The 23,308-nt window shown below is 47.2% G+C and overlaps 1 long non-coding RNA gene across 1 annotated transcript; it reads right to left on the bottom strand.

Annotated features, from left to right (window-relative positions):
- Positions 1 to 8,492: 8,492 nt before the first annotated feature.
- On the bottom strand, positions 8,493 to 21,762 carry LOC146867838 (uncharacterized). Its single transcript, XR_014966147.1, has 3 exons — positions 21,628 to 21,762; positions 14,752 to 14,811; positions 8,493 to 8,512 (listed from the first exon to the last, which is right to left on the bottom strand). It is a non-coding gene; the product is annotated as an uncharacterized LOC146867838 (long non-coding RNA).
- Between the last annotated feature and the right edge of the window lie 1,546 nt (positions 21,763 to 23,308).

Genomic DNA, 23,308 nt, shown 5'->3' with positions numbered 1-23,308 from the left:
GCCATCGACCCATCCTGTGGCCTAGGGTGCAGATATGCGTTGAACACCATTGCCAATATACCTTGTGAGCTCAGTGCACTGTTGGGCCATGGTATGCAATGTCTCACACCATCGGTAGTTACCCCTGAGAACAGGTAACATTCACAAATGCATGGGGTTACAGGGTGTCTTCACACACAAGTATGAAGCATGCCACCATGCAACCATGCTGGCTCCAACAACAGGTACAGGTGACCACCAATGCCTCAATTACCAACAACAGAGCCCACCAAATAGACAGCACCTCCGTAGCCCAGGTTGACTCACTAATAGCAGGCCAGCAATGGCACCATGAGCCATGAAGCCATTGTTGCCTACATGGGTTTGTATGCCATTGTGTAGTACGATTGCCCAATTAGATGTGATGCACAATGGTCGTGCCCATCCAACTGCATGTACTCAGTGGTGTATCCTCATACTTAAGCAGTTTCCCTTGCTTCCTGGATTTGCAAGGCATTTGGCGGGGTGTGTGAGAGTAGGATCTGGTTCACATGGGTACCCCCACTTTTTGCTGGTGTCACACTGTCTCCCCAACCTTAGTCTGGCTGTGTCCCTGATAATCAGGACCAATGCCTAGCTGCGTCCTCTCGCCCCCACGATATGCAATACTATGTACCTAGGGCATAGGTACCTCACAGGCATACCAAGGTCTGAAGCATGTATGATCCCACCCCTGGGAACCATTGACAAATGGCCACACATGTAGGCTACTCCAGTCTGGCTAAGGGTGTGCTTGCACCTCTCACTGTGGTATAGTCTACCTATATAACTACTATTTGACTGACGCATATAAACCTATACGCCACTCCTATGGCAGGACTTGACAATCCTGAAGGTAGAGTGCGTGGTGTAATGTGAGAGGGTGCCCAAGCGTGAGATGAGCCTTCATGCAGCTTGTGGGAATACATCCGTACGGCTGTCATGTGATACAGCCTTACCATATACACTTAAGTGCATTATTACCTTGTGGTAAATGCCAACTTTGGAATGTGTGCCTCAAAACATGTTGGGTGTTGTCAACCGCATTGGAATTCTTCTCCCCCTCAAGTACTGTCTGTGGGGGTAGCATTCCACCATTCAAGAGGGAGAGACATGGTCACACTGGGTAAACCTGGTCGGACCTCCCTGAGCCCTGGCATCATAAAAAGTAATTCCCAGACACAGACACGGGTCTGCCCTACTCCTGCTGACCAAAAGTCCTGCAGGGGATGGCTGGACAATAGCTTCATTTTGAGGGGAGGAGTGTCCACATCGCCAGACAGGCAGGTGTGTATTGTATCTGAGCGGGACCACTCTCGGGTGCATTGAAGTCCTGGTGTGGGTGCACGTTTGCTGACCATGTGCATAGGCCACTTTTGAACGCTTGCAGGGTTTAACTCCCCCTGCACTTGCATGAAACAGGACAAAGGAAATGGTTGTAACCACCCCTCACTCAAACACCACATATAGGTGGGTCATTACAGTAAGTCCATCCCCTAAAACCACTATAAGTATAGGAATCCTGTCCCTAGGACTTGAGATTACCCTTGATGAAAATAGGTTCCATATATCTCCTGTACCTTGGAATTTCTATCACAACTAGAATTCAGAATAAAGACCCCTTGTGGTCAAGGAGTGACTCCCCAGCTCGTCTGCCACCCCAAAAACAAATTAACTGTCTGCTTTGCTGAAGCTCCTGCCAGATGCAAAAGTCAGTGCATCACCAGAGGTGGAATTCCAGACTTCCCCAAGGCTACCCTGAGTCCACAGCAAAGCTGAGGCCCGTGGGTGATGTGAAGCAGTGACCCCTGGACCCCGTCATCTTTTGCAGCAACAGCAACTTCCTGATCCTCCTCGAAGATGTGGTTTGGGCTCCCACTAGCCCCAGCCGTGAGCACCACCTGCAACAAAAGTTGCTGGCCTCCACTCCACGAGGGACCCGTGTGCCAGCTGAAAGTGCGCCTGCTCCATGCACCTTTGCAAACACTAGCCTGTTGGTTAGCAGGTGGCCACAAAGGCAAATCCTCTTCTACTTGGCCTTTCCTGGTTGCCCCAGATGTGCCCTGACTTACCCTTGCTGGGTGAGTCCCTCAGATCTTGCAGGTCTGCACTGCAGTCCCTCCTCTAAATTCCATTGACTTGCCGGTGACAAGGCTTGTTGGGTTCTCACTCGCCACAAAAAATGCAGCAACCAACAGACTTCGGGGCACATCTCGAATTGCGCACGTGGACTTCTTCAATGCCTCAAGGACATCGCGGATGAAGAGTCAAGACACACATCAACTCACATGAAGCACAACACATAAGTGGTCAGTGTTCCATCTTGTCCTAGGTCACGGGCAAGTGACCAACACTCTGTCCACTATGCTTTCTGGTTCCTTACATCATAGAACCAAGTTTGGATCTCGCAAGACATGTCTCCTCTTCACGGCAGATGAAGTACTTAGCAGCCTCACATTGAAATGGATGCAACAAGCCAACACCAAAAGACACCTGTGCACCCTGATTCCCTGGGTGGGCAAACTCAAGTACCCTGGTGGCCATGTGTGTGCGAGTCCCAGAATATCTGAACTCAAAAAGGCTTTGTTCCGGACTTGACCAGAAGACCCCCTAATCTTCAAATTTACAAACACGACATTGCACATTGAAGATTATGTGAACCTGTGGTTGTGGTCTCACACTGCATACAGTCCCCATGTGTCCCATATGTCACTCTGTTGGGTGGTCCCTTGGGCTCCCAGAGATTATACAGGTTGTGTCTAGTGCAGGTGTGTTTGAAATATCAATGTATTGGTATATGTATTGGAACTCCCCTAGGGCCAAAACGTGTAATACTGATATCGCTGGTGATTGTTATCCTGTAACTTAAGTATTTTCAACTCTAGGCCCATAAATAGACTAGAGGGGTGTGCGTAAACCTAAAGACATATATTAGAAACATATACCTGGTGCGTTATTCCTTCCATGTGGAAATTCCAGACATCATACACTGGTTAAAAAATTCCTGCTTCACAGTCCTTCTAAAATTCCCATTAAGTCTTCTCTCCATACCTACCACTAGGATAGCTTTCAACAAAGGCTGTCTTCATACTATCATCAGAAGGTGTCCTTCGGAATGGTACAAGCTGCACAGTTCAACTAGTGGACAGCATATATCAGGCCACCGTCTCACCGGGGAACCTTGCAGATTTGATGCCCTGTGAGGTACTGGGCACAGGCTAATACATGTAGCATTATAACCAATGTTAGCTTAATATCCCACATTGTAGGTTGACTCACAGGCCAAGTTACACACAGTTGATGCAAGATTAATTCTCGCTGAATATATTTATCATTTGCCTATAATCTTTTTACTACTACACTCATTGCTTGCCAATGGTGTGATTAGTAATGATATCGTTGCAGTATTCCTGGCAGTCTTTATTGAGGACAACAGCAAATCTTGCCACGTCACACTGTATTGTAAGAGCTGGAGGAACAGTGTGTCCTTAGTGGGTGATAGTCTGACACAAACACAACTCATGCTAACTAGTGTGTGTCGTAGATGGCACACATGGTCCGTAATGTAACAGGAATGTGCAGGGACACATCTCATTTGTTTGTGTTTTGAAAGGAGGACAACACACTTGAATCACATACAAATTTACACTTGCAGTGTTGGCATGAAATGTCAGCTACCACTAATAGTAAGATTACAATTGTGGTGTAAGTACACAGGTCAGCATCAATGCATATCGATCAACAGCCAGACTAATGTAATGATAAGTGGTGCTTAGTCCATTCAAGTGGCTCTGAGTATGAAGAATATGTGTGCCTAAGGACAGAGATCGCTAGAATGTGCCACAAAGATCACCTTGGAAAAGACACATGTGATGCCTCACACAAAACAGCTAGACAATACAACATGCAAACACCACTAACAGATTTGCATCTTACTTTTACAGATAATGCTGCTTCCACATCACAACAGGTGGATGACAGCAATCTGTTGGACGACATTGAAGACAACCCTCTCTCCATAGACAATGGCACACTTGAGGAGCCCATTGAAACTCTGCGCTCACCTACACCACCTCCAGAGCCTGACAACCGTGGGCTTGCTGATCAAGTGGAAAACCCAGCCCCACCAGATCCTGCACCCACAAACATAAGCACAGAGTGGGAGGACACCCAGCGTGAATTTCAACAAACTGCTGTCTCTCTACAGCGTGACCTCCTCAATGAGGTACACGTTGGTGTGTTGAGCATGGGTGGCACACTGCAAGCAATCCTACAAAGCCTAAATCCAGAGTTGGTGAACATCAGCCCTGAGCAAGGCAGCTCAAACCAAACACCGGGGATTGCACAATCGCTGGCAAACATTTCGAACATTATGAGCCAGAGGCATGTGCAAATAACAACACAAAGTGCCACCAGGGATGTAGCCCAGCACCTCCAAAGTATTGATAACCAAATGAGAGAGATGCACCAACGTCAGGAACAATACATGTCAACACTCACAGCATTTCATGCAGAGTTGCTGACGGTGATTAAAAATCAGCAACTGATGCTGAATGCTCTAACGGTGAGATTTATGTCACCTGAACATGTGTTCCCACACACATCCACTGCCACAGCTGGTGGTAGCAGTGGGACAACATGCCCAGCACTAAACCCAGAAACCAACACACACACTGAAGACTCCGAGGATGAATTTGCAACACATGTACAGAGGAAGACATCCCAATAAATTACTGTAACTCACAGTTGTCGGATGACAACCACCAACCATTCACTGCTATGAGAACAATGTCTGCCACACAAGAGTCTCCAGATAAATATAACAACTGTGTCATACTACATGTTTTTGTATTACAAAATATGAATTAAGAAACATTGTGACTATAACAATGTATGAAAATAAAACCAACTTCAAAAATAAGATATCTTGTTCACAACACCCTCAAACATGTCAACTACTGTTGTTTCCACACTTGATTGTCAAGGACAATGGGCCCTTGTGTCCGGTTGGTACCACTCAACATTACCAGTGTGTTTAATGTATGATTGCTAATCCAGACACACGTGGAATAGTGCATAAGTACAAGCTAAAGGTTTGTAAGCATGAGTAATTAGATGGGAAAAGACATGCTGTCACATGTAGAAATTATTGAATGTCACTCATCAATGTGCTGCACCGCATCACCACAGTCCCCTCCCTAACACAGAAACCCCACACATAGTCAAAGTACCATCTGCATTCCTGTGCTCTCCCCTGTGCTGGTGCTGAGCCCTCTGCCATGTTCCGGTGTATGCACCCTAGCAGCATGCCTGCGTCATGGTGGGTGAATATTTTGGGCATGAATGTACACCTCTACACACACAAATTATCCCTGAAGGCTTACATCTGAAATGACTGCATGCTGTACACTGCAGCAAAAATTCAACATCACAAAAACTTGGATTCTGTCAAAGCATGGTCATCAATGTGCCACTAACTGCCACACCTAGTGAGGCATAGCATGCGGATGCATTAGCAGGAATAGGAATCCTTGGAACGCTTGAATGCTGTCTCCTTACACTGTTTAGAGTTGTGAACACCATCAGTAACCCACATGGTACACAACTTTCACAAATACAGCTTAGCTACAAAAGTAGGGATAGTAAACTGCAGGATTGGATGAGGTACGTATTTTGACCCTGGTCCCATGTGATCTTTGTGCTGCTTTCGACAGGGTGTCCAAACAGATCTCACTGCTAAGGTTCGAGTAGGCAGACAAAGTGGCCATTGCAATGGACTGGTTCACCTTTGGAGAGGAGCTTCCATGTTAAGAATCCCCCTATCATCTCCATGCCTCACACTAATGAAGAGGGTGTGCCACAGGGGTCAGCTCTGACCCCAACACATCTTGATGCAGTTCTCCAACTGTCACCTGCGCTGTCCATGTGGTGAGAGTTCACAGTAGTGGCACATGCCGATGATATGCACTTGCAAGTTACACTTTGCAATAACTGTGTGCCGGATGTACCCAATTTCGTGATTAAATCAGCAGATGTTGCAGGGTGGATGACTGCAAAGTGCCTCTAGCTCCATGCCAGCAAGTCAGAGGTGTTGCTGGTGATGAAAGATCATAAGCTGTGGAGTGAATGCTGGTGGCCTTCTAAATTTGTGTGTGCACTCACACATAAGCAGGTGCTGAAAGACATGTGTGTCAGTGGAGACTCTGCTGGCATCCTCCAGGCTTAGACTAACAAAGTGGCAGGAATGTGCCTTGGTATATTAAGGGGGTTCAGACTGCTGTTGGTAGTCATTGTTGTCAAGCCATACATCACTCAGGTTATTGTCCATGAATCTATTTTCCAACAAAACATATTACTGCACCTTTCTGTAGCTGGGGACCAACAATTCTGAGATTGTGAGACTGGCCAGGGTCACAAACACAGCTGCCAGGACTCAAATAGATCCCTATAGAACCAGCTCCAATGTCAGCCCCAGTTCTTGCCATCATTGGCTTGCGTCAGCCAGAGTAGTGAGTACAAGGCTCTCAGATTTGCGTATAACATATTCAAATCATCCCCTCCTGGCATCTTGCCCCACATGCTGTCACAATGCACCACCACTTGCAAAATCAGAGCAAAAGGTCAACAGCTAGTGGTTGTCGCATGGGTAAGGAGGGTGTGAGCTTTAGTGTGCAACTCCTTCACAATAGCAGCTCAAGTCTTGAACTTATTCACTACACACATTAACATCATGGAGTATACTCTGGGCTGTTGTGAGGTTTTCAAGATTCACCTCTTCACTTACATCCAGGACTCCTACTGTCACCGGCCACCTGTTGTGTTTCCTACAAGTGCGGGAGGGACCTTTGCTGGGGAAGGTGTGTGCAACATGAGACATCTACACAGTACAAAACTTAAGCAAGTCTCCACACAGTGGATGGTTGAATCTCTGTCAAAATGGGGCTGAGAAAAGCCCTGCCAGTGTGTCACAAAAACACACTTCCTGGCTGCAAACTATGATTTCGAGACAGCACATCACCATTGATGACGTTGTGTCTAACAATATTGTTGTCCTGCCCCAACTAAATGGCCAGAAATTTTAACCACGTTACTTCATACAACATCCATAAGTCGTAAATACGTCTGTATACAGACAGTGTGTTGTACAGTCATATCAGCTAGCCACTTGTAACACAATGACCACTTGCACATGAACATGGTGTAGCTATTACAACACGGAGGGATCAGATGTGTGGTGAGTACATTCAGTACATCTGTGTAAGATAAAAGCTGTATTTCACATACATATGTCAACATGGTACCCAGCAGAGACAGAATATTGCTAAAGTTTCATGCAGAGGTTGGCAGAAAACTCATGATTAGAATCCAAAACGTATGTATGTGTCAGACCAATATTGGCTACCAACATAAGCAAAGCACAGGTGTTCCATGAACATGTACATCTAGTCAGACATGTAGCACAAACCGACCTCAATGTACTAATATGATGCACTCAAACAGGAACCGGTGGTCACAGTCCATGTGCCCACCAACTCACACATACCACATATGAAATGCGGAATGACATTGAATATAGTATAATGTATGTTAAGAAAGGTTTATAAAATAAGAATGGTGATCAAGATTTACATTACATAACACACTAACTTATCTAAACAACTAATCTAAAAAGCAAAACCTATCTAAACTAACTAATCTTACACTAACGAACTTAACTCTATTAACCTAAGCTAAACTATGATCACGCAGACAAGTAGACATCATCCCGCCACCCCCCCTTAAGACATCAATGCACAATAGACATACACATACTTAAACTACACATTTACTAACTATAACACCATACTAAAACAAATACATATATTTTTTTCAATTTTTTTTTTTTTTTTCCATAAACATTAACACACATAACATTACCCCCCACCCCTAAAAGTATTTAAAAAACCCCTATGATAAAAACCTTAAAACAACATCTACATCTAAAAACCTATCTCAACTAACTATGCCTACATAACTACAAAATCTACAATCACTAACAAAATGATACTTACAAAATAATAATATTAACAAACACAATAACTGTAAACCATATTTCTATTAGCCCCTAGATTTGGCTAATCAAATATTCCAGTCTCTGGTGGACCGTGTCCAATTTCTCCTCCAACTTCTCTCTCGATTTTCCTGTCCATGGAATCAAGTCTGGACATCAGGGTGTCCATTGCCTGCTCCGGTATGGCCTGTGGAGCAGACGATCCAGAGGCTGCTCCACTGGGGACAACAGCGGCTGATGAGGTCGATGGGGCCACGGGAGGGGGAGGATGCTGTTGTGGCTGCATGCCATCCCTTGAGGCGGGGTCGGTGGTCCACGTGTCGGTAGCCCGCTGCTTCTCATACTGGCGGGAGGTCCAGCGGAAGCCCTTTGCCACGGAGAGGATGTGTAGATATCGGGCCTTCCTTATGCGGAAAGCTCGCTCATCCTCTGCATTCATGTTATCTGTATGAAAAGGTGGACATGTGTCAGTTCACCAGAACATGCCGGACATTAAATCATAGGAAATGCATGCTGTCAGGTGTAATGTAAAACACATTTGGGCAAATCATCTTTTCCATTTGTTGCCCACACACACACCAATACATAAGTACTGATTTAGCTCGGCACATACTGTGCAGTCAGCTGAATGTCATGGTTGCATGGTAATCCTTGGCACACTTGACATAGTAACTAATTAATGATGAGCCATATGAATGTAAGAACCAGTCAACAGGCATCACGACATGTGATCATTTCCCCACAAAAATGACATCTGGCTCGCCTTGTATCAGTGTGGAGTCATGTGGACATGAATCTGCAATGGACGCTAGGTTCTGACAGTGTCACAGTTTGTCATGGAAGAAGAACTCCTTCCCTTGCATATTTACCACTAGCCCGTTCATTTCACACTCCAACAGAGGAATGCACTGAAGTGGCAATTGCATGTTGGAACATAGAGATGTGCTTGCTGTCTACACACCAAGGAGACTCATAATTCATAACAATACTAAAATTGGATGGCATGCAGCATGCCATGTAGTACTAGCAGGGTGCAATTAACGTCAGCTTGGCGTTCACAGCATACATGCTACTAAAGCACGTCACAGCAATGTCAACATCATCCCTTATCTGTTCCATGGGAAAAAAGGGACAATCAAGTACTACATTTCCAAGGGTCACATCAGAAGGACACATGACTAGCTGTTGAAGTGTGTGGACTGCAGAAATGCTCACCTGCAGTCCATGCATTAACTGCTAATGCAACCATGCTGGGCCGGGTCATCCTGGCCATCGGCCATCTCATTGATTGTGCCATACACATCCAATCATCTGTGGGACACACATTGTAAGTCCTGTACCAACATTAATTGTGAAAGTGGGTCTGTGATACGTCTAGACATGAGATGAGGCTGTCAGCAAAATAATCAAATAGGAGGCTGATTCCTGTCCCACAAACAAATGGCTGTGGACTACAAATTTCTAAAAGCCACCCTAGGCTTGAAATATTCCGTGTGGAAGTCCATGATGAAGAACCACGCATGGGCTCCCATCTGTTGTGTTACACGTAGGAAAAGTCAATGCATGGACACTACACCCGCTTTGGTACACATATATTGACATCATCCTGGAAACTGATTGGATTGAATAAGCCTTTTCACTACATAATGGAAGACATGCATACTTGACACATAGCTTTGCTCTTATTCTGTGCATATGGTACATAGTGTCATCTATACTCCGTTGTAGGAATATTGCATACCTATCCAAGGTGGGTGGGTCCACGAGCACAATGGAACCACATGAGAAATGTGATGACCGACAGATTGAATGCCAACTACATGACTCACAGACATATTGATGTGCAGCTTGCAAGGCATATCCACAGGAATTTTCCATACATTACAAATTGACCTTTTCATTGACCCAGCACAAGGCAAAACGCATTCAAATACAGCATATGCTATACACAGTACGCAAACACCCCATCCAACTCGTGGACACAATCCATACATCTTCCACGGATGTTGCCTTCCTGGGGGAGACATGTCTGAAGGCCTCCTCCATGCCCGACGTTGCCATAGCCATTCTGGACGGCTACAAGAACACTGGCAGGGACCACAACAACGGAGTAGGAGGTGGACTTGGCATTGTCATGGTCAACCACAAAACCCTCTGGGCCTCACACATCAATGACCACACCCTCAGCACCGCCAAACTCATGCACTTGAAGAGCCACACATACCACAACCCCATTCTCAGAGGAACCCTCGTCTACAGAACCCCTGGACCCTGGCCTCAATTCTGTGACACCATTGCCAATTGGTTCTGCACGCATGACTACATCCTCCTGGTACACCTGAACCTCCACCTCAAGAACCACAAACACAACAACTCCTCCACCCTGGTAGTCAACCTCGGACTCAGTCAGCTCGTCAAAATGCACACCCACTCCGCCAGACGCACGCTTGACCAAGATCCTCGGCTACCTCCCATGTCCCTTTCAGCCACACCACCAAACTGGACTGGCCATTGGTGCATCCACTACACCTTCAAGACAAATCACCACACCCCAACACATTCAACACATCACATGCAGCAGCCAGATCAAAGACAACAATGAACAGCTTGACAACACCCTTGCCCAGAGCCCACACGCCAACCCAAACTACACTGACTGCGCCACATGCAAATGCAGGCAATTGATCAATGACTGCCACAACACTGTCACCCCGATCACAGAACCCTCCAACAGACACATTGACAAGAAGGCTGCCTGGTTCACTGTGGACATACGGCCCTCCATACACACATGCCAGAAAGTACATAAAACATTGCACCCCAAACAGACACCAGACAGTATGTGGGCCACAAGAACGGCATCCTCAGACACCATCACCTCATCTGAACTGCTACAAGGACCACCACCAAGGACTGCATAGACAACAGCGCCCCCAATAACAATGAGATATTCAACATCATTAAGGTACCCTCCAACCCTGGCTCCAAGACCAATGACATCCCACAACTGCAAGACCTGTGATACACCCTTGCCACACTCTTCCATTGCAATATTGCAGACATCCACAACAGCTACCACAACCCGTACACCTTGACAGGCACCAACACCTCAGACACCCCGGCCACCATCCACACTGACCCCCCTGCTCACCTGGAGCAATGTGAAGGACAACATCAAAATGAGGTACACCATCCACTCCATCTCACCGTCTGACACATTTGCGCACCACATGTGCAGCAAAGCTAGCCCCACCATCGCAACCCATCTCCTCAAGGCCATCAACATCTCCTTCGAGAGTGCGAGCTTCCCAGCAAATTTTGATGCACGCCGAGATCAACGCCTCACTCCAGGAATCCAAGGTGGATGCAAGAGGCCTCAAGAACTTCCAGACAATTTCCCTGCTCCCATTCCTGCTAAAGGGCATGCACAAGATTGCAAACAAACAACTGACCGGCTACCTCGAAGAGTACACCATCGTGGACCTGTCACACTGCGACATCTGCAGGAATCCCAGTATTGACAATGGCCTCATTGCCGACACCAATGGCATCTGGCCCCTGATGTACAATGATGAAAGGGCGCCACACATCCGCCATGACCTCTCAGCCGCCTTCAACAATGTCTGTCAACGCACCCTACGCACATGCCTCAAACACGCAGGAATCCAAAGCAAGGCTCTGGAGTGGACCACCTCCTTCCTCTCTGGCAGCAGCCAGAGCCTCCGCCTACCCTCATTCTGCTCCCAAGCCTCAAAGATCATCAGCGGCAGAACACAAAGATCATCCCTCTGCACGCTTGCACACGTTGCACAACTGCACCACCTCCACATCATCTCCTACGCTGACAACACACAGCTGATCCTTTCCCTCACCAAGGACAACCTCAACACCAAAACCAACATCCACAAAGGAATGACTGCCGTTGACGAGTGGATGACGAACAAATGACTGAAGCCAAACTCACCCAAGACGGGGGTCCTCTTCTTTGGATCCACCCCCTCAGCCAGGGACAACTCCTGGTGGACAACTACACTGAGAGCAGCACCGGCAGACACCAACCATGCAAGCAACCTGGGGGTCAACCTCGAATCAACACTCACCATGACCAGGCAGGTCAACGTCGTCTCATCCGCCAGCTACAACACCTTCCGCATGCTCAGCAAGATGTACAAGTGGATCCCCACTGCAACCAGTAGAAGCTTCACCCTTGGCCTCGTCTGCATCAGGCTGCACCATTGACATGCAGACAATGTGGGAGCCACTGCCAAACTCCGTAAACGTCCGCAACACATACAGAACGCTTTTGCACACCTTGTGCACAACTTCTCTTGCCACAGCCACATCACACCCCATCTGGGATCCCTGCATTGGCTCACCGTCAACAAGAGGATCGCCTGCAAGCTTCTCACCCATGCACACAGAGCACTCCCCCACACTGGTCAAACATACCTCAACAGGATAATCACCGTCTACTACCAGAATTGCCAGTGCCCTTTCAGTGACCTTGCCCTTGCCACTGTCCCCCACATCCAAAGACCTACCAGCGGCAGGAGTTTGTACTGCCAACATGCCGCAAAGACCTGGAACACCCTCCTACAGCTGAGCCTGGTCCTCCTTGCCTTCATGAGGGCACTCAGGAACAGGCTGTTCGAACAATAGCAGCACACCTCCCCCCGCGCATAGAGACCCTCACGTGTGAGTAGAGCAATTTACAAAAGTAATGATTGATTGATTGATTAATAAGTCTGACTGCCATTCCTATGGCTCATCCATATACAAATGTTTTGGGGCTAGGGATGTTGATGGTAATTGCACTGACAATTTTTCCATAGCATGATACATTGGCTAATTAATGCAAGGATGACATTAAACTGTCACTACAATATACTTGAACTTCTCCAAATTGTTCACGGACGTGAAGGATCAAATGTCATTTTTTGGGATGAGCGCACACTTATATGACACATGAATCATTGATTTGCGGTACGCGTGCACTGTTGCTAATGTACCAGCAGGCCATATATGTAGTAAGTATGGAGTGGCCGAGACTGTGAAGGTTGACTAGGAGTGCAACCTGATGATAGGATGTGTGAATTGTATCCTTGGACCTATTTGGTTACGTGTGCGTATTTTCAGAATCATGGCTGGCGTCGCAAATGTTGAAAGGAAGGAGATGATATCAAAGAATCGAGGTGAACATAGCAAAACTTCTTGCCACGTAGTGTGTTCAAGAATATGAACTTTGGACATTTGTCCATGTATGTGTTAGCATAAGATGGTGCACCCAGGAAACCCATGGAAGTTGTGTTTAACTGTATGTACAGATTCTCATTCCAGTTACAATTGCTATTGTGTACACAGATTTTAAATTGTCGTGGAATTCAACATTTAGATGCATTCAAATGTGCAATTCAAATTGTAAGACCATTCCATGCTTCAACTCCATTGGCATGTGGTATGTATGCCAAAATTGCCACACATCAATGGTGCCCAAAATTAAACTTCAACTAAATTCATCATTGACTGTCTTCAGGCTTCATGAGACATCCATTATATCATCTACATAAATTGTCACACTCTTGTTATTGTTCTTGTGCAACTCATTTTGATCACTCAGAAGTTCTGGTGTGCTACAGCTTGCTTCCATAGCGTCATGTCCATTTCCATAGTGCTTGGAACTATTGGAATGTAGATTGTAATCCTCGTGATAGTCATGGGTTTTTTTCTATTTCATTTGTTACATTCACCAGTGGTGAGGGGAGCACGGTGTATTCACATGCCATACTAGTGTTCATCTACATATCTGATCACAGGTGTGCTACCTTTTTAATCGTTATTCTTTTCTCAACACAGTATACCCCTGATGAAGGGACACAGCCTCACAAATTTGCATTGGGTGTCACAGTGATCTCTTTTCTCACATGAAATATGAAATGTGGATCAGCTTGGCTTGTTCATGGTAACAATCGTACAGCACGACCTTGCATGCATACTGAACATAATCTGTTGTCTATCTGGCCTTGCTAATTTTTGTAATAAAAAATATTTTTAACATGTAGGCGCATTCATTTTCTGTGCAGGTCTGAGTCATAGTCACCTTTCATGCTCTAGGGCAATCAGTGCACTGACGTGAAGAGCCATGTGACAAGCATGGACACTGAGCATGGCCACTTATTGGCTGGTTGTTCTCTGTGTCACCACATTGAATCAATATTGAGAGGCATGTCAAGCCATGTACATCCATAGACCAGCTGACTCTGACCTTGCACCCCCACTGCAACCCTGAAATCACGCCCTGTACAACAATTGGTGAATGCTACATCCCCAACATGTAGTGAGCACTGTGCCCAGCATGCACTCCTCTCCTTCTGGCAGGGTTCAGATGCTGTTTTATCAACTTGGCTTCGGCTACTCCAGTCCCAGTGGCAATGGCCACTCCATTTTGCCTTGTGGATAGTGGCAAGGAGTGTCAGACAGTGTTGTGGCTTCTGATCTGTCCACACATGTCCACACGTAGTACAACGGTCACAACATGTTACATCATGTTGTTTGGAATTTGGATGCAAAAGATAAGTTCTGACTGCAGCAGGAAGTTGTGATTGTACCATAGTTGCACTCATACACAGTTTTGCTTCCATCCTCGCACTTGATACACATCAAATTATATGAACATGGATACTCACTGGTGGCATTTGGGTCTTCAAAGCTGTCGACCTCCCCCTGTGTATATGGCCGTGGGCCACCTACAAGAAGAGTAACAGAAGTACAAATTGGTATAGAATCACATCATATGTACATGCAAATTTAGACCAAAACATCATTTAGCGTGACACATGCATGGAAATAACAGGACGTGTCACTCCTTTTACATTGAGTGCAGCCATATTTTTCCTAACACACATGGACAGTGGAAACACTGGATTGCTTCCACATCAATGTTCACTGAGTGTGGAACACACATGTGTGCCATCCCTGTGATTTCGCACATGCATCAACAGATTCAACACACATGCCCTTATGCAGACACTGTTGCTGACTGCTGTAAGGATTGCTGTTTTAAAAACGTGTTTATGCACATGCACATGTGTAAGCATTTATTAGCCACAGACACTGACAACGCTTCTTCGACACTCAACATTCCCACAGCATGTAAAGCTCTATCATGTTCACTGATTGCACACTGATATGATCTTGCAGATGACTGTTGCATAGTGGCTCACACATGACTAGGGTTACATTTGGCTGCCTGCTTTACACTCCGTTCGGGATGCTGATTCACCTGAAGTGCATCCACCCTGACGTATACAGCATTCAAGGTGTACATCCATGATACATTCAAGAGAACATGTAGTTTGATGCATGTACACACTGCAGATGCACAGTATCGGACCATCAGCCAAAGCCATCTTTACCCAGCAACAAGCCCAAACTCAATCATTGGACATGCATATACACAATCCATCAGCTCAAACTTGGATCACTTTGTATGGACTGTACCAGTGGCAAATCTACACGCTACGCAAATTACACAGCCAGCAACACCCATGGACATTAATCCAGACTACAATGCACCCTGGCGTACACCACCAAGTACACGCACACTACGTACACACAAAACTACACCAACTCTGGGTCATGACATGCATCGCCATCAAAGTATCCACCCTTTGAAGACTAGCCATGGAGATCTGTATCATTCGCAAAAAGACTAGCAACAGATGGAGCGTTACTCACAGGAATCATGGTAAACGCTACCTTTCCATCCCAAGTTAGCAGATGACTCACCAATCAATCATCCCATTTCATGATTAGTCTACAACAACTGTCTGGTGTGTGCACATGCCATTGCACTCAATAGGTACATCTACATCACAAAGTGAAGCACAAGCCATTGCACGCTCAACATCAAACGACTAAGTGCACAGATCCAGGTCAGAACAAGGACAACACCCCTGTGGGAACCTCGTCCAAATACCTACATGCCCCTGAGGTGTGTACACAACCCACATCACATACATCATTGCCCAACATGCATTCGCATACATGTTCCACAGACTTGTGACATGGCTCAACTCACATCTTGACTACAGACGTGCCAACAGGTTAGCAAAATGCATTGACAAGCTTGTAGACATCACACAGTAGCAACTGGCCACAAGGCACAGCCACAAGGACGGTGGCAACATCAACACATCCACCACACCAAGACCTCATACCCCCATGGCCTGACCGTTCTGACGTACACCTCCTGTCAACCATACAGCTGCATCCATATGAAACAATTAGCACCCCACACAGAAATTACAGATTCTTGACAAATAACAACTATAATGAGCCACAAACCAAAATGCCAACAACACCTTGCACTACACAAGCTTGGTTCTCAATGCACAACACAGATGGTTATCGTAATGTCTAGATGATTTTGCTACAGTCTCCAACACAGACACACAGCAGCACAGGAAGTCAACACGGATCGCATACAGACCACATCATTAGTGAGACACATGCAGACACCATTTTGCAACGATGAAGGACGGGGACGCTAAGACACCATAAATCCCCTTGATAAGGATCCAAAGCAAGGACACCATCTCAACAATCCACACACACATCAAGATTTTACAAGGGCAAATGACTCACCCAATCAATCCTCAGCAACTCCAGAAATGCTACACTAAGAATCCACTTCACGAGTTACATTGGCAGAGCTAGCATTGTGCATGCGGACATGTCCCCCTCACAGGATCACTACAACAAGCGCTGCTCATATTTCCACACAGATGTCATGTGCCTCCAGGATCATTGACATTTTCAGACACAGGTCAATGTAAACATATATCTTCATGCAAAACCTGCTACCCCTCCATCTCATCTTTGACAACATTGAGCACCACAGACAGCGCATCTACCATGATACTCATCCTTTGATGATCACAAATGTACCCCTGTCACCAACCTCTCCTACCAATCTGGCACACACGTCACTCCAGCATTCAGCGTTTACAATGAAGCTGGGTGTGTAATAGTGAGCTTATGCACCTTAAGTGGACTAGCGCATGCTTACGACCCACATGCAATGAGCTGACAACAAACATCCTGCGCAGACCACACCGTGCACCTCTCCTTTTCAAATGTATGTAACAGACTCTGCAACTGCAGCTGGATTGCGACCCTCACATGTGAGTAGGCTAATCCTGATGATGATGCCTGCTTGATTCATCTATTGATGCCGCATGCTTACATACGCAACCAGAGTCATGTATATCGTGACATATGCACAGGGTATGGACTGAAATACAAGATAGTGCAGGAATGATGCAACCCCAGACCTTTGTCTGCAGCACACTGTTTGAAATTCCAAGCAATGGAATACAACATTGACATTTTAAATATTCCTTGTTCCAACAGTACTTCACTATATTCTACATCCTGGTGGTGCTGATTCATGCTTAACATTGACAATGAACTGCAAATCCAGCAAGCGTGTTTTACCATGCACTTGTGAATATGCAAAATTTGCACTCATTTTTTAAAAGGCTTGCTATGTTGCATGTTGTTAGATGTGGATGTTCACACACAACACCCATAGCCACTGATGCATGGCCAGACTTACAGAGTGGCAATTAACTTGGAAACCATCAGGATGGCACTCCACCCTAAGGCTGGCCTACTGTGTCTCGAAAAAGGGACTATTTAATCATTTCATTTATCATTGCTCAATGCATGCTGCATTTGATTACACACATTGGAGGAGAGAATCATGACATTTGTGACCTTGGGGTGTGTTGGACCTGTCAGCCCTAGGGTGGTCCCCCCTTCTATTTGTGATCGTGCCTAATTTTTGTCCACCATCATTTTTGTGTTGGACTAGGTCTCCGGGCGCCTTTTCATTGTCAATCGGTGTTAAGGTGCAGGTGCTCCCTTCTCCCAAGATGGCTGCCACAGACCCCTGCTACTGCAGAGTGGTCTTTCATAGTAGCACCCTAGCTGCCAGGAGCTGGCTGGGACCCCACAACAATGTTGCGACACCAGCCCGCCTTTTGTCCCATGGGTAGAATGGGGAAGCTCCTGGAATGTGCTGGAACCTTCTAGGAGGGAGGTGGCGTTTTACTTTAGCCGCCTTGGCTAGAGGTCACCTGACCTAGGGCTACTTAAGTGAGGAAGGGTACTTTTTGTGGTGAGTTGGCCAGTGGGGTACAGCAGAGCTGGAGAATCCACGCAGGAGTGTAGGCGGTTGGGCTTAGCCAGGGACTTATGCCTCTGAGAGTGACAGGATTTAGGTGCTGCCTCTTAAGTGAGTGAGGGACCCTGTGAAACCCTCTGATCTTGCACAGCAGTAGGAGGAACAAAAGAACCTCTGCCCAGCCTGACTAGGAAGGACCTAGTCGTTAACTCCATCCCTACCCCCCTGTAACAGAACCCCCTTAAGGGCGCCAGAGCCATCTGCGCCAACAAGACTTCATCTAACACCTGAGAACAGTAACTGAATGCTGAGACTGCGTGTCCTGACTGACCCCCGAAACCCTATGCAAAGCAGATTGAAGAACCACCGGGGATCGACCAGGTACTAGCACTATGACCCCTGCGCTCCCTGACCTGGCCTGGGTCCCTCGGCAGCATGCTCCGCTGAGCGCGGAGCTCCCCTCCTTAATTTCAGCCCCCCCCCTGTGGCGTGGAAGCAAGCGCGCTCACCGCAGCGGGCGGAAGGCCGGAAGAAGTGCCCTTCAGTGTCACGAGGCCCGTGGAGAAGCCCGGGGACCCGTTGCTGCCGTCGCAGCTGTGCAAGAAGGTGCGCCAGGCCGAGGACCAGTTCCCACATCGCCAATGGAGCGGACGCCATCCGATGTCAAGAGCAAGGTAAGCCCGGATGCTGTGATTGACGCCGGTGCGCCCCCTGATGTTTGGGAGCCGCACCACACCCTGAGCCCGGGTTTCCTCTCCTTGGGAGTCCCCCTGGTCACCACGACTGAGACACCCCGCCAAGGGATCCTTTCCTTGTGCCCCCCGTGACTGTACTGAAGCGTGGTGCCCTACAAACTGCACCGGAGCCCGAGAGACTCGCTCCGCAAGTCCGGTGCGCTCCCTGCTACTAGCTCCGTGTGTAGAGATTCACTGTTACTGATTACGAGTAGCACTATGCTCTTCATGTTCCGTTCTGAAGTGCTGAATGTCATTGCTTACGAGTTGCACTCTGTTATTCATGTTCCGTTCTGAAGTATTCCTTGCTAATGATTCCGAATGGCGCTCGGTTTGAAATGCTCCAGTCTGAAGTATTCCTTGCGAATGATGACGATAGGGCTCTGTTTCAAATGCTCCGTTATGACAAATGCATGGCTATTGATTACGAGCAGCGCTCTGTGTTAAATGCTCCGTTCCAAAGTGTTCCCTGTTGGCAACTACGAGCAGCGCTCTGGTCTAGATGCCCCGTTCTGAAGTAGTCATTGCCAGTTAATCACGAGTAGCACTCTGTGGAAATAGGCGCTGTTCTGAGGTATTCACCGCTCAGCGCGTAAAGCGCGGGAATCGCCACTGAGGTGCTACAGATAACCAAAGTAGCGGTGTGCCCACGAGTTCTGCCCTGGGTCCCTGCACGCCCTAGGAGTGGCGCTACAGTCCCCAAACCCTACCCTGAGAAGTGAGATACACTAGGGTGGCCTAGAGCCTTTAGAAACCTACTGGTGCATGACGTGCTGGTGAATATGGGGCGGGTGAATCCACTGCTAATCTAAGTGAAGCTTGCATTGATATCTGAGGAACTGCATTTACATCTCATGAATTGCATTTATATCGCATGAACTGCATTTACATCTCATGAATTGCATTTATATCACATGAACTGCATTTATCTCGAACTACTTGGATAAACTTGAATTATTTGCATGAACCTTTACAGTGTGGCGTACCTTATTGTGTGTGTTCCCCATTCCATGCGAGGTGCGTGTTGTATGGTTGCTTTACACACAGGCCTTTGGGTGCCCAGCCGCTCGTGTCACGTTACCGCCCTTAGGGACTGGAGACCCCGGTTTCCTACAGGGTGCATGAAGGTGTCCCTTCATGAACAGACACTACTGCCCCACGACGCAGGCAGCCATGTACATGTTAGCAAGTTTGCCTGCACCTGCACATGGTGGCAGTTTGTGTACCAGCACAGGGCTTGGCACCGTGATTACACATCATGGAGCAGATTTATGTTTGACTTGCGCCTCATTTACGCCGCCTTTGCGTCACTTTTGTGACGCAGCAGCGGCGCAAATCCTGCGCCATGGTGCGGGGTATTTACAACGTGACGCATCTGGGAGATGCGTCACGTTGTGAAGCCCTGCGCCACATGTAGGCGTTCCAGGGCAGGTGTGGGCGTTCCGGCGCAGGAACGCCTCCTAAAAGTGGCTGAGTGAAATCGACAAGATTTCACTCAGTCACTTTTCCAGCCATGCTGCGTCACATCCCTGCGCCTGCTTGTAGCAGGCGTAAGGATTGACGCAGCATTTTAGGGATAGGGGCACCCAGAGCCTTGCTGGAGCTGCGTCGCGGTTGCAAAGCAACTCCAGCAATGCACCATCCATACGACGGCAGATGCGTCACGCATCTGCCCATCCGAGTGCCACGGTGCGCCGCATCATGAATGCGGCGCATCAATGGTGGCGCACGAGTGGGCAGATGCGTGGCAACTCCTCTGATTAGCAGAGATGCGCCAGACGTCATGAATCTGCCCCTTTGTATCCAAATCATCCTCCCCCTTGTTCACAGCATGACTATGAAAAATCAATTTATTTAACTGGTGCATGTGTCTGTGTGAATAGAGAAAATTTCTATGTCAACATCATATATATTGGGGCCGATTGAGGTTTCCTGGCGCATCCCTGCAAATCAGCAAGGATGCGCCAGGAGAGATGGGTCACACAAGTTTACCCTTGCGCCACCCATGATGCGCAGCATTTGCAATGCGGCGCATCATGGCGTGACGCATTCGATGGCGTAAGGTTGCCGCAGTGCTTAAGTTGTGTTGCAAGCGCAACGCAACTCCAGCACTGTTCCAACCTGCCCATCCCTAACATGGTCTGTCAAGCCTTACGCCTGCTTCAAGCAGGTGCAGGGTTTTGATGCCTCATTGTCAGAAAAGTGAGTCAGTCACATATTATAGATTTGACTGAGTCACTTTTCCGAGGGTTATTTCCGCCGTTACACCCACCCTGCATACATTAAACCTGACGCAGGTTTAATGTAGCGCAGAGCTTTACAGCGTGACACATCTCCATTGATGCGTCACGATGTGAATAGGGCGCAAACTGGCGCAGGGTTTACACCACCGCTGCGTCACAAAAGTGACGCTACGGCGGCATCAAAGGGGCACAAGTCCCTCATAAATCTGCCCCATGGTTTCCAACATATGTGTCTGTGGCCACAGAACAGTCTTTTGTATTGCATGCGCTCATATGTAAATCCAAACAGACCATTGCAACGCCAATTGATTGGTCATACGATTTGTGCAGAGGGAGATATGGCATAGATTAGCACCTCTGAAGAGAATATATGAGTGACAAGAAACATTGACTTACCAACTGGACCACCAACTTCCAGGCCAAGATGATCGAGCAGGTCAGCCTCCCTGCTGATGACGTCCTGCCAGCGGTGCTTTATCTGGTGGGTTGTCCGCTGGATCTGGAATAGACGCCCCAGATGTTGCTGCACAGTGGTCCACCGGCGCTTGCGCCCTGCTGTGTCATACCCCTGACTGACCCTGCCCCCCATGCTGATCATCCGGGGCAGGTAGTGGAATATTAGCCATATCATACCGCCAAACTGTCGATCGGTCAAATTTCGAGACCTTCCCGACATGATTTATGATGACGTAAAGGAAACTTAATAAAATCGACAAAGGAAACTTAGTTAAGATTGACCTAATATGTACAATAAAATAACCCACCCCTATATGAAGCCTTAAAACTAACTACCCCAATCGACAAACACCCCACAATACTAATGTTACAGACACACACAAGACTCACAAATCACTAAAGACATAAAAACACACCTCAAAAGACACAGGGGACAGACAAAAGACACTTTGAAAGGCAAATCAGGACACCACAGACTCCAAACAACTCCACCAGCAAGCACACACTGAAAGCAAGTAAGGGAAAGTGAAAGTAACTGTGCACTTCCTTGTTTGGGAGGTTCTGGAATCATTGCATCATTTCCTGCTTCGATGCGACACGTTTTGACGTTTTGCGTCACACTTCCGTTGATGCGTAGATTGTCACTTATTGCAGTTAGGCTCAGGTATGCATGCGTGACGCTTATTTGTTTTGCGTGTTGCATCATGAATTAATAATTACGAAGCGTGACGTAAGTCACAGTGCGTCGCGCATTATTGGGATGCTACTGGTTTGTGTGCATTTGCGAGACTTTCCTGTAGAAGCGATACTTTACGTGTAAAAGCGTCACTTTTCATGTTGTTATTGCTGCAGAATGTAAAAATTATCCACGCTTTGCTACTTGCGACACTTTACATTGAGATGCAACACTCTTCTATTGTGTGAGTGACTCAATCATGATTTGCCACTGTATAGATGTGTATGTGTGAGGGCAGAACTACCAGGAAGTGTAGCATCGTAGCAGCATTTGCATTTTGCACTCCTGAATGCGCAGGTGTGCCACGTATTCACAGAAATATGTTGCATATCCATGCTTCACCCTGCACTGGTGCAACAACTTGAGGCATGCAGTGGGCCAGGACCCTTGGAGCCTGGTGCATGGATGCGTACGTCACCAGATATTATCTGTGTGCATGCATTATCCCCTTGAAATTAGTGTTGTGGACTGCAGCACAGATATGGAGCGGGATAAGGCACGGCGTACATACAAAGTGGTAAAAGTACAATCCCATTACGCCATATTTAGCGTACCGTTACATCACTTTTGTGATGCAGTGGCGGGGCGAAGACAGTGCCATGCTTTTGGCTATTTACAATGTGACACATCTAGTGAGATGTGTCACGTTGTTGAGCCCTGCGCAAGATGTTGGTGATCCTGGCAGGGGGGGGGGGGGGGGTGGTGGCCTTCCAGTGCAGGAACGCCTCAGACAAGTGGCTGAGTGACATGTACAATATTACACTCAGTCACTTTGACGTCCATGCAGCATCAAAAGCCTGCGCCTTCTTGAAGCATGTATAAGTATTAATGCAGCATGTTTGCGATAGGGCCAAGATCATACTTGCTGGACCTACGTTTCATTTG

The sequence above is a fragment of the Triturus cristatus genome, chromosome 1_2, assembly GCF_964204655.1.
Source record: "Triturus cristatus chromosome 1_2, aTriCri1.1, whole genome shotgun sequence".
Lineage (NCBI taxonomy): Eukaryota > Metazoa > Chordata > Amphibia > Caudata > Salamandridae > Triturus > Triturus cristatus.
Note: the sequence above shows the minus strand (reverse complement) of the source record. Positions and strands in the feature narration are given on the sequence as shown.